Consider the following 18,828-nt stretch of genomic DNA (forward strand, 5'->3'; position numbering starts at 1 on the left):
GTTAAAATTGCAAGATTTGATGCTTAGGGTAGCTAAATCACGCAATCATCAACTTGTTCATAGAATCAATTATTTGCTGACATTGTAAATAAGAAAAAAAGTACAAATAAACAATCAAAGATCAAACAATACAAACGATTAATATATAACATATTAGTGAAATTTTATTAGTGAGGTTCGAAGAGGGTCGGGTGGGTATATGTGGATCTTACCATAGCTATATATTATTGTTGTGTTAAAATATTAAGCTATACATGCTATTGTAGTGTCAAAATATTATTTTCACTAGATCGTCGGACGCTCACGGAAAAGTAATTGTTATTCAAAGCAATGTTGAAGGAAAAAAAAACAAATGCTACAGTAAAAAAGTTATGATAAAAATACCGCAGAAAGGAAACAAAATTAGTAAAGATAATCAATGTAAAAATAAATAATGCTATCATAATAACTACTTGCAGTATATATTAACGTCTATCCTAATTCTCGATGTTTATATATTTCTATACATATAGGGTAAAGTCCTCGACAAGCTCACGAACATGTGGCATATTTTATCTAATCACCTTCATTTCTTTCTCGGTCTACCTTTACCTATCCTTAGTCCTATCATTGTCAACCTAGCTCACACACCTCCTCACTTGGATATTTGTGCTCCTCTTCACATATTTAAACAATCTAAACTTCATTTTCTGTATCTTATCTAATATCTATCACTTAAGTGACTCCTATTTTACCCTATGTATCTTCATTTTATCTAATTTTATTTCTTTTAATATTCTCACACAATCATCGAAGAATTCTCATTTTTGTTATTTCATCTTCTAAATGTAAGGTAAATATTTCCTGACTTATCAACATTCAACTCCATATAACAAAGTCGATGTAGCGAGAAAAAATAATTAATGGTAACTTCATTTATCATTTAGTAATAGTACAACCTTTTTTATCGGCTAAAGTATCGCATGCATGTTTGTAAATTGCTTATTGCTCTACAACGTGTGTCTACTATCTTAGCTCTTTCTTCTAGGTATTATATTATTTTCTACTTTACATGGAGGTCACCTTTATAAAATTGAACAGTTTTATATTTAATTACAATTTGATGTTTTGAAGAGTTTAATTTTAAAATAAAAATATTAATGAATTACATAAAATGATGACCTGTGAAACCAATTTATAGGATTTGTTTTCCGACAATAGCATGATTTAGACAGACAATTTCTGATTAGAAACTTTATTCCATATTTTCATGTGTATAGCATAGATGAATTCTTTAATTAAATAACAAATCTGTAATATTTAGTTATTGTAAGTTGGCAACGACTCCATTATATGTACTATTCCATATTAATTATAACAATTTATAAAATAATCTCAACTTGGCTTACTTTTTTTTAAGTATTCAACATTTCCAGGAAATACATATACAAATTAATTTTAAAAAATATACTCACAAGACATAAAACCATTAAAATGATATGAAGCTCATAATAATGTCGGAACTTTGATTACAATAGATGATTAGTAGTAATTATTAATATATATACGTTGTTTGATAATTATTAGTATCATGATACTACCAAGAATAATAATACTTGAATTAAGGCGTACGATAATTGATGTATAACTAATTAAACCACACGTTCAATAATTAAAAGTATATAAATGTTTGAAAATAATTTGAAATCAACATATTTTTTGTATATGAGAAACGAAATATTTTATAAGTTATACTCTAATTTTTATCTGCAACCAACGTTTGATTACTAATGTTATTGGTAATATATTTTTGATACATGAAAATCAATCCTATAAATTGGTAATTGGGAGAACTAAGGAATATTGGTTTGATAAATACTTATTCACATCGAAAATTCAAGATACGCATAATATATAGGTTTCTTGTTACTTTGAAATATTTCATCCATGTAAATGTTGATATCAAAATATAATGTATAGAGCTTTTGAATATGCTTTTGATGATTAGAAAACCATCAGAATAAAACTACCTAATAGCGTAATGGCATGTTTTGTTTGAGTCAGGAATTAGATTCCCTACTATTATTGATCCAAACTATACATAATGTACTCTTTTTTCTATAAAAAAATTGTTCGATCAAACATCTTCACAAAAATTAAACGATACCCATATTTTATATATATATATATAAAACAAAGTCACTACTACTCTAAAAATAAATCCTGAACCTTCTTCTCTTGTCTCTCTGTATTTACTTTGCTTATGTTTTTTATTTACTTTGATTTTACAACAAAATAACTTTATTTATGACCTTAAAAGATTTATGTAGAAAATTATAAATTTCAAAATCTAAATCCATTTTCGATATTTAAAATATCAAGTTGGAGATATATGATTAAGCAAGTTCATGTGATTCCTACATGGCACACCATCATTCCCATTGAACAGCCAAAGTACAGCAACAACATACCTGTACCCACACGTGCACTCCTTTTTGGTCAAACTCCCCTTTGTTTCTGCTCGATCCAGTCAACGGTCAGCACTAATACCCCCACCCACAATATGGACCTTTTTTTTTTTAATCGAGCTTTAATGTGAGTATCGAACCCTCCTTGAAATAAAGATAAAATTATCGTATATCTGATCTTTTCGATTTCTTATTTGATGTTTGGTCCTTATCAGAGTCCAACGCAACTAAAAATTTCACATTGGTAAGATGCTTTCTAACAAAGGCAACTCCATACACAAGGAGACTCAAACACGAGAATTCTGATTAAGAATGAATGAGTATTTATAGCCAGTGGCGAATTTATAGCCAAAAAATAGGGCATCCGCACCCGTGGTCTCTTCGTAAAATTATATATTTTATATGTATATTTTTTAAGATTATGCATAATATTACATTCTTGCACCCGTACTACAAGAAGTCTAAATGGTCCACATGGTTAAATATTGAGCTTTTGACCTTGAGGATTAAGGATCAATTCTCACTTCAATACATTTTACTTGATGCACTCATGTTCGAAAAATCCTAGATTCGCCTCTGCTTATAGCACTCCACCACGACCCTTATCAATAATTAACTATTACTATTAGTCGGTCATACCCACATATTATCTATTTATTATCATACGTGGAGCAATCGTAAGGATTTCATCACAACCGTTAATCAAGATTAAATGCAATCATTAGCCGTTAATCAAGGGGATTCCCACACGTGCAATGGTGCATGTGAAACAATTGCCCAGAATTAGTGAAGTTTGTGGGCCTTACATATCTGGCCCATGTGACAACCTTATCTGGCCCATGTGATTAACCGTTACAAATTCCCTAATTATTTCAGTTAATAACACTGTTTAGTTTCTTCTTAATTAATTAAAAAAGTTGGGTTGCACGTGTGGTTGTGTACAGAGAATATATGCAACCTTGTGACATTCCAAGTTTACCCCTGTATATATCTGAATACATGTTAATTATTGTTAAGTTGTGAGGGTAATTTAGGGATAACAAAAGGGAGAAGGAATTTTAAAGGGAGCATGTTTGGGTTGGCAAATAATTATTTGGTAAGAAAATAATAATGTGAGTGATTAATTATTGAAGCACCCATCATGGTTGCATCATTTAATATTAATTTGAAAGATTATGGGATTATATACTTTTTACCTAATTATATTATTGATTCAAATGATGAGAAGCTATCTCATCAACTAAGTGCGATTTTATTATTATTATACTCCATTATTTTTAAGTCTATTATACTTATATTTATGAATTTTTTCGATTTGACATCTCTATGTCATGGGCCAAATACTAATGAATTTACGCCTTGTTTGGTTATTATCAGTTGTATTGTTAGTTTAAATATAATTTTATTTTGATTGTTATTTAAATTTTATTATATCGTATCGTTTAAGTACATTGTTAAGTAACGACAAAAAGACCATTTTGTGTAACGACCGATTTGGTGTGATCACGTCGTTACCTAAATATTTTATTCTCATTTTGTCTTTACTTATTATTTGAAATTCTATTTTATCCTTTACCCAACCTTTTTATAGTCGCTTTATTCTGTACCTTAGTATTTTTTTTGTAGATTTATCATTCAAATTATGGATGTGTGTCATTTTGTAATGACTTAGAACCATACAATTTATCCATACATTGTATTCATTAAAACAAAATACATTATGATACAATACAACACAATACAATACAATACGATACATTATGAAACAATACGTAAGCATCCAAACTAAGTGTTAAAGTTTAAGGTTCCATTTTCTACTCTGACAACTTTTTTATAACTATAGTGATCGGCAGCTTACACGCACAGGTAAATCATCTAGTTTTTTTTTAAAATTTTACTGAGATTTAAACCTGAGATTTCGTGATAACTAATTATTAATGGTAACTATCCTCCTATCTTTATAACTTATCTAATTATAACAAAGACATCACTTCAAGTAAAGTTCATGATGAAGTTTGAAAGAAGATTAAAAAAAGAAGCCTTTAATCCTTTTAATGGTAACCATCTTTATACAACAAATTAAAGATAACCTCTTTCATTCACTCAAAGGCAATTTTGTCTCACTTTATGTATAATTCACCCACTAAAAATCTTCTTTTTTACACGCACGCCTGAATTAATTTTGCAACAATAATATACTTCAATCGTCTATGTTTACTTGTCCATATTTAATATTGACATATTATATGTCGGAAAATTAATAACATGTAATAATAAGACGGTAAAATATAGATAAATCATATAATTATCTTTTATTTTAAAAATAATAATTGATCAAGTAAAAATAAATATTTATTTTTAGGAAAAATCCTTTTGGCCAGAAAATTTGACCAGAATGGTAGCATATTTCACACTATTTTATTTTATTTTTTGAACATTTTTATTCTTTTAACTTTAATACCTTTTAATTAAAAAATGAAAAAAGATATCAGTTTATTTTAAAATAAAAAGGATATTATAAACTTTTTAATTTTCTAACTAAATTCTGACAAAATTTTCTGATCATTTAACATTACTCCTATTTTTAATATAATCAACAAGTAAAAATGAACGGTTTAGTACATAAGAAAGGAGTCAACTTTTGGAAATTACTCGTAGGGTGGGCCTTAAGTAACAAATGCTTTATTTGTACTTTCAAATCATGGGTTGTTCCTTGTTACATAAAGTTAGTGAAACATAATTTGAGTGATTAAATTTATGTTTAATTAATAATGATTTTACTTTACTGTTTTAATTTCTTCTTTTGAGAGAGACATTGGAGTTATCACTCTCACGTAAAAAAAGAACCATGTTCCACAACGAAGAAAAAGAAGAAAAAAAGCAAGTGAAATGATTTGTTCAAACATTGTGATATTTTTTTTTGAAAAGTGCTAAATGACCAGAAAATTTAGCCAGAATTTGGCCAGAAAATTTAAAAAAGTATAATATTTTTTTAATTTTAAAATAAACTGATGTTTTTTCCATTTTTTTAGTTAAAATGTATTAAAGTTAAAAGGATAAAAATATTTAAAAAGTTAAAATATCATTCTGGCCAAATTTTCTGGCCAAAAAGATTTTTCCATTTTTTTAGTTAAAATGTATTAAAGTTAAAAGGATAAAAATATTTAAAAGTTAAAATATCATTCTGGCCAAATTTTCTGGCCAAAAAGATTTTTCCATTTTTTTTCATATAATATTCGATATCTACGTATAAGTCAGACTAATTCAGATTCATGCCATGTAGGACCCCATTAAGAAAAAAAGCATTCGTCATATAATTTTTTTTTATGTATTCTAAACTCGAACTCGAGATCTCTGATTATGGGCTAGTGTCGTCCACATTTCACTTCTACACATAGGAAAGAGTAGTCAAGGTCCCATTTTGATTAATAATATTCCCATTACTATATGTTTGTTTAAATTAGCATAGTGATGTCAGATAGTTGATTTGCAATAAAAAGGTTTTATCTTTTTATCAATCCATGCTTTGATGATTATACCATTTGTTCTCTTTCCAATATTGCTTCATTACAAATAAGTTAATTTTTGAAGAGGATGTTAGAGGAACAATAAAGTTATTTTCCTATAATTTATAGATTAGAATTTGAGCCATAAAGTTAATTACGAATATTTTTGACCGTATAAACGATCTTATATCATATCCCTCAAGATACCATCATTTTTCCAATTATGCCTGGACCTAGAATGCTTGATACATCATATTTTCTTTTTTTTCCTAATGAATTTAAGGGCCATATAGTGTAAATATATTCTATGAAAAAATTATTGAAAAATGATATTTAGGATCATCTTCAAATCTTTGGAGTATGATACAAAAATTGGTAATATGAGTAGGACAAGGTGTCCAATCAAACTTTGAGATAATGCCTACGTTTGCAAAAAATTAGCAATGGTGCTTCCATTAACATGAGCATCTTCCTTCTCCACTTCATTTCTAACACATCATTTCATATGACAAATTGATTAATTAGTTTGAAACTTATTTCAACCACTAAAAAATATTGGTGCAATTATTTTAGGATTGAGCTAGATATTTCTTGTAAATCATGCACTAGTGTCTATTCATATTGAGTTCAAAATGAGAAAATTTTATCGTTGAATTCGTTTTGAATTCCTTGTATTATTCTCATTATGTATGTAAAGGAGGAGTCGTATGAAATGAAAATCTTATATATAGTTCTAAAATTGAGATTCTTTCAATTGTTCAACTGATTGACCAATATACATAACAACATATCTTGTACATACCGATAGTATACATAGTTTTTACATTATTAGTGTAATTCATAGCAATCAAAAACTTTTTTTTCACCTTTTTAACATCTTTAGCTAGCAACCACATGTGATTAAGTTACAATAAGACCAAACTATGCTAATTGGTTATGAATTTTGATTGTGACAATTAGTTCATCATGAATAGTTTTGGACAATAATATTGATTGATAGATGATTATCTTGTCAATATTTGAAGAGTTAAAAATAGTAATTTACTTGTAGAGGTCTATATATATAATTAAAATAAAATATATAGTACTTGAGTTGATTGATTTTTTTTTAATCTACAAGTATATATAGTTTAGTAGGTCTGCCGTCAAATAAATTAGAGGAAAGGTTTAAAATAGTCCATTATCTTTAAGTTTAGACTCAAAATAGTCCTATTTTTTTTTAGTGGTGCATTAATAGTCATGATTCTTTCATGTGTTGATATCTCCTTTTTGGTGCTACTATATTGCTATCAAATTGTTGGTGGATATGATGCTGCAACTATATTGCATTCTCATGTGGTGTTCCTCTGTTTCATTTTTCAAGTGTTGTTGTTCTCAAGTGTTGTATTATTCTAAATCCGTAGGTGTTGCAGTGTTGCCAATATACCGTACTTTTGGAGTTATTTTTATGCATTTTCAAGTGTTTTGAACTTTAAAATGATGTTATAGTTTTTTTTTTTTGGTGTTGCTACTATGCTGCACTTCTTAGGGGTCGTTTGGTGTAATGGATAAGGGAAGTTAATTCCGGGATAAATTTTAAGTACCCTTTATTTCCTTGTTTGGTTGGAAAGCTTGGGATAACTTATCCCAGGATCATGAATTAGTATCGGGATAAGTTATCCCTCACATTGGGTGGTATAGTAATCCCGGGATAAAATAGGTAAATGACAAATATATCCCTTTAAATCCTTTTTATACATCATTTTTCACATTTATTTATATTTACATTATTTTTAATATCATGTATAATAATATTTACTACTTCTTATTTTTACGATAATCACTCATATTTTTCTATTAAAAAATTACACTATATAAACATAATTTTTATTTGACTAATTCTTATGGATATTTTATTTTGATTTCTCATAAATTTTCTTCTCTTTAATAAACTAAAGAGGGAAGTTCTATTTTTAAGTTAAATAAAAAAAAGTTATATTTTTAAATACACATGGTACTTATCATGGGAATACATAAACAAAAATATTAATGTTAAATAAAATAAAAGTTTTATTTTAAAAAATAAATAATTAAAGCTCGCAAAGAAAATTTAAAAAATTAAATAAAGTGAAGGGTAATTTTGTAAACAAACAACTTGTTCTTAAAATTTATCAATATATATTATTTTGAATACAACAAACCAAACACTCAGTAACAAATAATCCCAGCACAACTTATTCCATCATAACTAATCCCAACATAACTTATCCCAACATAACTTATCCCATCATAACTCATATTCAAACCAAACGACCCCTTAAAGATTTTCATTAGAAAGATACACTTCCTAAAATTTTAGATATTGAGATAAAATTATATAGCAGGCAAAAATTCTCAGCGTTCGTGTGTTTATGTCCATGTAGATATATGATGGTCAGTTTAAGTGCAATTTTTTGCAAATTAGCTAAGAGCGATAAGAAAATATTCGTAAGATTTACGAGCACATAAAATTCAGTTGACGTCTTCTCCTTCGCTCAACATTATATTATACAGAGCTTTGCCGCTATTACAACACTTCGCTAACTCAAAGTGCCTTGCTATGAGAATCTAGCTTCATTAACGCTCAATTAAGTTTTGAACTAAGAAAAAATCATAATGTCATTCATGTATTTAAATAGAAGGATATTAAATATGAATATGATGACAAAGATTCTGACATTTACCAAATGAAGTGGCTGAAGAAGCTAAAAAAAACAACAAATCATCTCATTTTAAACAGTAAAGGAGTTTCTCAGGTAAAGAAATTGGATTAAATGAACAAATACAAGAAAGAAATGAAGAAAACCCAATTAATTATCATATTTAAATTCATGTCACGTGCATAACCCGTTGGTCTGTTAAAAAACTAACGGTGGTTAGGATAGAGAATGAAAATGCACCACTTTATTAAAGAACCAGGATTATTAATGCTCCACTAAAAAGAAATAGGACTATTTTGAGTCTAAACTCAAAGATAATGGACTATTTTAAGCCTTTCCCCTACTAATTTTGATACAAGATTTGGGTGACAATGAAACAATAGAAAATTTATTATTTTTCTGTTTCAATATAAATGTCATTTTAATTCAATTCACATCCACACAAAAAAATACAAGATATTCTTCTTAAATAAATTATATCCACTAATTAATCTTTTTGGTACCTAAAAAAAGGTCTTGTGGTTATTATTTAAAAATAATTTTCATTGCATTTCTAGGTGCTAAACATTGTTAGGTTGAGATTTAAAAAGGATTATCATTATTAAATTTCTAGTATATCTGTATATGTATCTCGAATGTTTTTCTTAAATCATAAACATGAGAATTTCTTCGTCTTTTTTTCTTTTTTTTTTTAAAAAAAAGACTTTTATGCAAGAAATTTTAAAAGGAGAAGAAAAAAAGAGGAGAGAAAATTTGGGCTTGATGATGGGCCCAATACTTGTGTATAGACAGGCCAGGCATTTTACCATGGTCCAAATGACCAAATTCATGCCTTCAAGGCGAAACATTTCGGTCGTGATTTAGCGAGGTATTTTGTTTTTAGTCTTTTGATTCTTTTGCTAGACATTATGAACACTCGATTGGATCTATCAAGAACAAGTTGACTTCTACAAAATGTACACCTAAAGAACCTGGCAATGACAACTCCTATATAGTGGAGCTATCAAGCAAAAAGATTTCACAAGTAGCGATATTAGTGTTCATTTTTTTGCAATAGAAAGATTTTTAAGAAAATAAACTAATGTAGCAACATTTTCTTTCAAAACTCAACAAAATATATTGTATTCGTGAACTTATAATATCTAATCCTAATTGAATCGAGCGAGTCAAATATCGAAGTTTAAATGTATGTCTTTCCAAAGCAGAAGCTAGATGTCTGTGTATGTATGTGATGAAAACATCAATTTTATATATATATATATATATATAAATAACTAAATCCAATGTACTTATTTTCAAATTGTACGAGAGGTTGGATATATAAGTATATGAAGCTTATGTTATACGTATGAGTGAACCAGCACATACAAACATATATTATATAAATGTCAATTCTTGTGACAGCAATGTTCAGTTTTCGGTCTCTATTGAGAGGGTGCTCACTACTAGAATTTTTAGATACATAGATATGTGTATCTTGTATATCTATCATAAAAATACATATTAATATTTCTATATCTTATAATATAATAAGTGAATCAAACATGAGGTAATTTTTAATACTGATCGAACTACTGAATATATTATTTAAAAAATATTTTTCTATAAATATGATATATTTACAATTCTTTGACAGATTGCATCAGTTATCTGATTAAGGTTTATATTAATTATGAGTCATACTTTATAGGTTGACAACAACGACAATAGCTTAACGTCAAGTCAAAACTATGAGAAGGACGCGAGAAGTTTTGTGATGATAAAGAGAGATTTTCAAATCAGACTTTAAGTTGATGTGCAGTAATTTCCATCTAATCAATAGGAAAAAAGTAAAGATATCTCGATCATGAATTTTATATAGGGGATTGAATTGACGAGATCCAACAATGAACAATTGTCCAAAGTATTTGGTAAAAATTACATAAATCTCGTAGTGTTAAGAGTTAATTACATCTCATCTCTATTCTTTTCCAAATTACAAAATCCCTTAAAATAATAGGATCTTAGATACATCAGGAAACATGCGGATACAGAGCTCACATAGCGAATGATACATTACTTAACGGGAGGGATGTATCCGAGAGGGGATAGAGATGTATCCGAGAGAGGATATGGATGTATCTGAGAGGAAACTTTTGTAATTTTTTTAAATGGTAGAAAATTATAGATTATGATATCTTAAGTTGTGTATTTATATAATTATTTTCAAGTATTTATGTGTTGATGACACTGTTTCTTAAGAACACTGGAGATAATAGATATGTACAGACAATTACACTGGCCCAGTGGCCCATTTACAAATGGCAACGGCCCATGATTGTGCACTGGCCCGGAATTAGAAGCTTAAATTTTCGTAAAAGTTTAATAGGCTAACCACCTTTTGGACTAAATATTCTAATAATAACCACTATTTGAAATGTAGCTGAACATATCATAAAATATTATTGAGAAAATAAAATTTGAATTTGTTAGTATCACTTTTCTTTTTAGTTAGTTTTACAAAGAATGTCTTTTCTAGTTTTTTGGCAACTCTTTGACATTTTAAGACTAGAAGATTGAAGGACATTTTGATACATTTACGTATTTTTAATTTAAAACAACAAGATTTTAAAGACTTCTTCAGTTTCTTAAAATTCGTAGCAAGTCAAACAAGACAAACAAATTGAAACAAAGTAAGAGAATTTAAATTGTGGCAGTTTTCATGGAGTTTAAACCAGGACAGTCCTGAATACCATAAAAAAATCTTAAAATTCGTGTTTTAATGAAAAAATACTTTTCTCCGATTTTTATCATCGCATTAAAATACAACTGAACGTTGAATAATTTCTAAATATTATTTAGAAAATTGACTATCATGTCCATTTCTTCCTAAATTTTGTGGGGCTAATTGAGGCCCTTTGCCTTGATGGCTAAAAGGGAGGTCCCCAACCACTAGGGCCTAGGCTACAAGGTTTTATACTTTCTCAAATGAATAAATGGTAAGCTTTAGAGATGGTGACATTAAAAGGGTCAAAGAAATTTCAAATACCTATTTTATATTGTATAATTTTCGTTAAATCTAATCGATATATATATATATAAATAAAACCTATCCTAAAACATAAAGACCAAATTTTTTTCCGAAAGAGTTAGAATGTCAATGCGGGAGTTTTTCTTATTCCTTCTCTTTATACAATAAAAATTGATGATATATGTGTCACGTCTTGTTTTTTCTCGAGCTCTATTTACGTCAAAATTTAACTTCTATACGTAAATATGTAAAGAACTTTTACATTATAACATTACTTTAAGAATTAATTACAAATAATGGGTTGTTACAATGACAGATAAGTAACATACAAAACATGCTAAATAACTTGTTATAGCCGGAAGAAAATACACTAATAAAATAATATAAATTTACCATACATTATCAGTATATAGATAACATAAATCATTGTCTAACTACCTGATTATTTTGATTTGTGAATTTAAAGATTTAATATTATTTTATAAAAATATTTTTTATAGAGAAAAAAACAAAAAAAAATTGCTGACATTTTGACTTTACATAGATGGACTATAGTTTTGTTTATTCATCCAATTTATAAAACGTGTATCGACCGGTCAAATAAAGACTAGGAGAGACTTATCAACAAGTAATCAAAGAATAATTATTAAACCTTAGTGATTTTTTTTACCAATTTATAATAATAGGAGAGACCATTATATGCAAGTAATCGACCGGTCAAATAAATACTTCCTTCGTTCCTATTTGTATGTCATCATTTTTAATTACACATGCATTAAGAAATTAAGTAAGTTTATTATTTTACCCTTGTTTAATTTTCTTTGAAGTCAACTATTCAATCAATAAATATAAATTAATTTATTTTAATTAATTAATTTGACCAATGAACATTAATTATTCACTTAATTTTTCTATGTTGGTCAAATGTATATTTTTAAGGCTAATAACTCACAAGTCACAAGGGTAAATAGGAAGAATATTGTAATTTATGCATTGATTTTCTAAAATGACAATTATTATTGACCAACTATTTATAGTAAGGATGACATTTATAAAAAGGAACGGTGGAAGTAAAAAAATTAAATACTCTCTCCGTTCACTTATTCCTAAAATAAATTTAAATTTTTACTCGTCACTTTTGACATATCAAGAAAAAACAATAATTTTTTCCATGTTTTACCCTCAACATTAAATACTTATTTTTTAAGACATTATTTAATAGGGTTAATTTGGTAAAATACCTATATCAATAATTATTTTCTTAATGGGTGTGCCAAGTCTAAGTGTGACAAATAAAAGTGAACGGATGGAGTAAATTATTAGTCCCTCTGTCCAACAATACTTGTTCACTATTGACTTTGCACACTTCTTAGAAACTATAAATACAAGAGTAATTTTACTATATCACCATTTAAATATAATAAATATAATGTCTTAAAAAAGGTAATAGGAAAATAACCATAATTAATGATGAAAGTAAATTAGAAACTAATTACTTGTAAAATTATCCATTAATTTTATAAAATGGACAAGTATTATTAGACGGAAGGAATATGATCCGACAGGACTTTTATTGGATTCAAATAAAAATACAAAAATTATGTACATGGAAAATGATTACGAAAAATCCGGCACAAGGAAAGAGAAGTTACGAATACACTAGATAGATTAATGGTAGTAATGATTAAGTGGAGAGAAATTTCATTAATTTTTAGCGTTTGAAATGCTATAACCAATACGCCCTCCGTCCAAAAATAGCTATCCAGTATCCATTATATTAAAGGAAAAATCTTTTTTATCAGAAAATTTGGTTAGAATGATATTTTAATTATATTATTTTACCTTTTAAAAATATTTTTACCCTTTTAACTTTAAAATTAAAAAAATATTATAGTTTTTTTATTTTTCTGGCCAAATTTTCTGATCATTTAGCACTTTCCTATATTAAAAATAGTTATTCAACAATACTTGTCCAGTTAAGAAAATTAAGAGATAATTTACTTTTTATATCTAATTTACCCTTGCTATTAAATACTATTTGTCATCTAACACATTTCTCAAAGTATTAAATTTAATAAAATCAAAGTATAAAATAGTAATATTACTCATATTATTTATTATTTCTTAAGAGGTGTGCCAAGTCAATAGTGGACAACATTGTTTTACAGAGGGAGTAGTACATAAACGATATGAAGATAACTCAAAACAAGAGAGTATGAGCAATTACTATATATACGCAGACTTAACATTGATTGAAGTAGTTGTTGGAGAGAAGGCACTAGTCAGACTTGCAAGCACCGAGTAGTACGCAACGACAATTTTCAATCATACAATGTGTACTCCTAGTCTAACTTTTAGCGGTAGTCAGTTGTCCTCATTCTCCTCTTTAAATTGGCCTATTGAGTCACGGTCAGTGCTTGCAAAAATGACGAACCGACGGGGTCAGGTACTAGTAGTTACAATAACAATGGGGGGCTGGACACTAGTTGTGAGAGTGAAATGACTAAACTGGACCTAGTCAGCCCAAACCGTTTGCGGTTCTAGAAGACCCTGAACAAGAAGAGGCAAAGATGTTAACCTAAAGTACATAAAAAAATCACTCTCTCCCGGGAGTGCTTTCGAGAACACATGCACCGCATATTGTATCAACATCTTCTACAAATAATTTACCAACAAAGGAGATTCCACCAAGAACTTCTATAGCCAAAATATCTAATTCAAGTCTACTTATTGCATTAGTCATGTCTATTTTGAAGTCTTATTTAATTCGTTCGATGTGAAGCCCTTCCACACCTGTATGAAGCATTTTCTCTCGAGATTGGTTCTTTCAAAGTTTCTAAATTCGCTTTAGAGATTGAACAAGTGTCATCAATCTAGGATGTGGCGTTCGGGTGATGTCTACCAGAATACAACTCGAGCCTAGTTGAGGCTTCCCTTCCTCCGTTTCAAAATAAATATCATCTTAATAAAATAAAATAATCTTAAAATAAGTATCATCATAGCAACTTAAGACAAAAACAATATTACTTTTCAGTTATATCATTATAATTTGAGTAAATTTTAGGTTTATCAAACATAAAAATCATATTTGTATATTATAGCTATAATTTGTATAATTGCGCTCCATAGCAAATTTTATGTTTGCTATGACTATTAATATGTATATTTCGGTATACATATATAAAAAGAATCAATTGTATAATCTGTTTCGGTATACATATACAAAAGAATCAATTGTATAATTTGTATTTGTATAAAGCGAGAAAGAGAGAAAGACAAAAGAAAACTGGGCAGGGGAAGATTTGTATTTGTATAATTGTAAGTGTATATGACAAAAATATATGTATTTGTATTTGTATATACAATTTTCTCTCATTTTATACAAACACAAACACAATTTATACATTTGTGTTTGTATAAAGCGAGAGAGGCGAGTGAGAGTGGCGAGCGAGATCTGGGAGAGTGGCGAGCGAGATTCTCTGGGGAGAGAGGCGAACGAAAAATATGTATATATACAGTTTTCTCTCATTTTATACAAACACAAACACATTTTATACATTTGTGTTTGTATAAAAGTGAGAGAAGCAAGGGAAAGACTGCCAGCGAGAGAACGAGAGTGGCGAGCGAGAATTTCAGGGAGAGAGACGAATGGCAACAATTTGCTATGAGTTACAATTAAATCAAACTGTGGTTATATAGGGATGGAAATGGGGTGGTGTAGGGCGGGGGCGGTGCGGGTTGAGCTTAACCCGCAAAATTTATAATCCGCCCCGCATAACAACTCTTTTCATTTTCAACTTGTCCCACCCTGCCCCGCATAATTTTTTTAATATTTTCTTTTTCTAGTTATGTTTGATACTAAAAATAAATTCATAAAAATAAATTCATTTTTTCATTAAGTTGTATTAATTTAATAGGATAGTGACTCAAAATTTTATTTTTTAGAGGTCAATTGGAAAACATGTAAAAAACTGTATTATTTTTTATTGAACCCTTTTCATTTATTATCTTGAATATTTTAGTAGCTTTAATGAAATTATCTTAATAAATAATGCTCTATCACTCTTATAACATGTAAAAAGTTAAAATTAAGTTTGAACCAACATATACCCGCAACCCTCCCCGCCCCACATTAATTTTTTAAAAACCCACTTCAAACCGCCCCGCATCCGCCCCGCTCCACATAGCCTTAAACCCACCCCACCCCGCATCCGTCCCGCCTCATTGCCATCCGTATGGTTATAACATTTAATTTGAATGAATAGTTTGCTATTTTATACAATTTTTCCTTATAATTTATCTTTTTATTAATATTCAATTTTTAAAAGATATTTATTAAATAAATTACATATAATATAATTTATTAATAAGCGTGAATTTTGCTAATTGACAATTATTTTGGAACGAAACTATTATTAAAATAGAGAAAGGTAACTCAATCTGTGGGCTAATTATAAACCTTTTGAATTTCTTCTTCTTCTTGCCTTTCCATAATCTATCGGCTGACTTACTAGGCATCATGTCTTTCTATGAATCCAAAACTAAGGTATAACAAAGAATTACGATTTATTTTTAGTTATAATATATAAATATGTAATTCAATTTGATTTTATGTGGTATTTATATTTTTAATTAAATTATAAGTGGTTATAAATATATATTTAAATTTATGCAGACTAGAATAAGTAGACATATAGATTCTACTTACTTGATATTTCATGTGGCAATTCACATTCTCCATATCATTCTACGTGTATTATGTCACGTAGAATGAATATATTTATTTGTATAATTTTATATAAATTTACACGCTTGCTTATACCTATTAAAAGTTGAATAATATAAATATTTATTAAGACGGAGCTAAAAAGATACATTTATATATTATATCGAAAATATATGTGGAACTTGTATCCTAGTCAGGGCCGACTCAACAACATTGGGGGCCTAAAGCGAAATTTAAGAGAGGGGCCCTAATTTTTTTCCATCATATGTACTTTTATTTAAAATATACTTTTCTACCTATTTCAGATGCAAAGTCATTAAGTATTGTTTTATAATCAATTTATTTTAATAATTCCTTTTCAAATGATAATATAGCTAATTCATTCAATCTATCTTGAGACATTGTTGATCTTAAAGAAAATTTAATCAATTTTAATTTCGAACGGAGAAAAATTTGGTTGAGGCAATGGTTATGAACTGTTAACACAATATGTGTATTTGGAAAAGAATCAAATCTTTTATTTGATTGAGTATTTTCATTACATCATTATCTTCTACTTGTATTGTTTATCTTTAACACTTTTACTTCAAAAAATAAATCTAAACCATCAATTCAGAATAACTAGTATGTGTTAAAGAAAGTTCAAGGTTAAGACAATATTTTAAAAAAAATTAAAGAAAGTTCAAGGTTAAGACAATATTTTTAAAAAAAATTCATCATCTAGTAATCTCAATATTTTACCACTAAATAAGAAATCAAAAATATTTTTATATGCTTCAATTGGTTCAAATCTATTTTAAAGTGAAAAAATAGTTTGATCTACTCTACATATATAACGTAATCAACTCTAAAGATTCTTCGAGGGACTTAGTGATTTCGTTATCCATATTTTCATCAAATTGTTTCTTACGAAAATTATATTTATATTCATGTCATATGCAATTTCTTTAGTAGAAATCATAGCACTCATAGTACATATAATTTATTTTAAAAAAATAAAATATATATAAGTAATTGTTTTTTAAAAATGAGGGCCCCAAAAAATATGGGGCCCCAAGCGATGGCTTTAGTGGCCTAGGGGTTAAGACGGCCCTGATCCTAGTAAATTTCACGTTGTTGAACAAAGTAAGTCCAAAAGAGCACCATGCAGGCAATCTCCACGTCAGCATCACAAATTCTCAAGAGTATTTTTGTCTGTTTTTTTTTTTTTTTGGAAATGGCCAGATCCTAATGAATATGGTCAGAAGAAGAGGGCATTTATGATATTGGTGTTGATAGATGAAATGGGTGTTCGCATTTGAGTTTTCTATGATAAGAATGTAACATCAAAATTTGAAGGTGATTTTTAAACGGTGATTGTTTGGTTAATTATGTTGTATGGAGTAGAGTGTTAGTCAATTAAGAGTTTTCATGTTCGAAAGATAGTTATAAAAATGAGGATGTTGAGATGAATATGTATATATTAGGAGAGATAAAATTAAGGATAAAGATATTCAAGATAAGATAGAAATGACCTCCGTGATAGACAAGACGAGGGAGCGAGGTTGGAATGATTTTGATATGTAAAGGGGGATGAAAGATGTGGGAGGTTGACAAGATCATGTTGTTGTTGTTCACTTTTGTATTTTTTTTTACAAATTGTTTTGAATTGCTTGCCTTTAAGATATGAATAAGATCTCATACATTTTATCTTCTTCAAAACTTCAAGAAAATAAATTCAATATATTATTGTTGTTGAAATTTAAAGTAATTTCCTTATCAAAATATTGTTTTTTGGACTTCGTTACACTTGAGTCTCGAACGAGCTTCAGGATAATTTATACCAAATGATTTGACAAATATTTTTATTTAAGCTAATTTTTGAGGTAAAATTAACGATCAATAGAAGGTCGATTGTCGATTGTGATAATATATATGGTAGTATTAAAATCTATCTCTTCTCTCAAGTCAATGTCGTGCGCTATAATCGAGTCAAGACACGTCTTAAAAATAATTTTGCACACTTTAAGCAAGCTTTTGTTGTAAAGTATGATAATCGATAAGGAGCGGATATATATGATACAATATTAAAAATTGAGAATCATTTTTTTCACTTCTCTTCACTCAAACAAGAAAACGTCCAAGGATAGCTATAGATTAATAATTGTCCAAAGAAACTCCAACTAAGTTGTGTGCTTACCCAAAATAATATATTTTATCATAATTAAACAATAAATAATATAAAAAATACCCAATACGTGTAACGGTGTAAGTTTATGGATGATAAACTAACCCGATAGTAATTCACAATGTTTGAATCTCCCACATTAATTCTTCTATAGAGTTAAATCTTTCTTACTCTTTAATTAATTAAATTAGATTTTTCCCCTTCTTTTTGATAAACGAGTGCAAGAAGCTCTTATGGGGAGTCAATTGTATTATCTTAAATCTCTAAAATTATTCTTTGACACTCTTTTTAGTC

This window comes from Solanum tuberosum, unplaced genomic scaffold (genome assembly GCF_000226075.1).
Source record: "Solanum tuberosum cultivar DM 1-3 516 R44 unplaced genomic scaffold, SolTub_3.0 scf00292, whole genome shotgun sequence".
NCBI classification, from domain to species: Eukaryota; Viridiplantae; Streptophyta; class Magnoliopsida; order Solanales; family Solanaceae; genus Solanum; species Solanum tuberosum.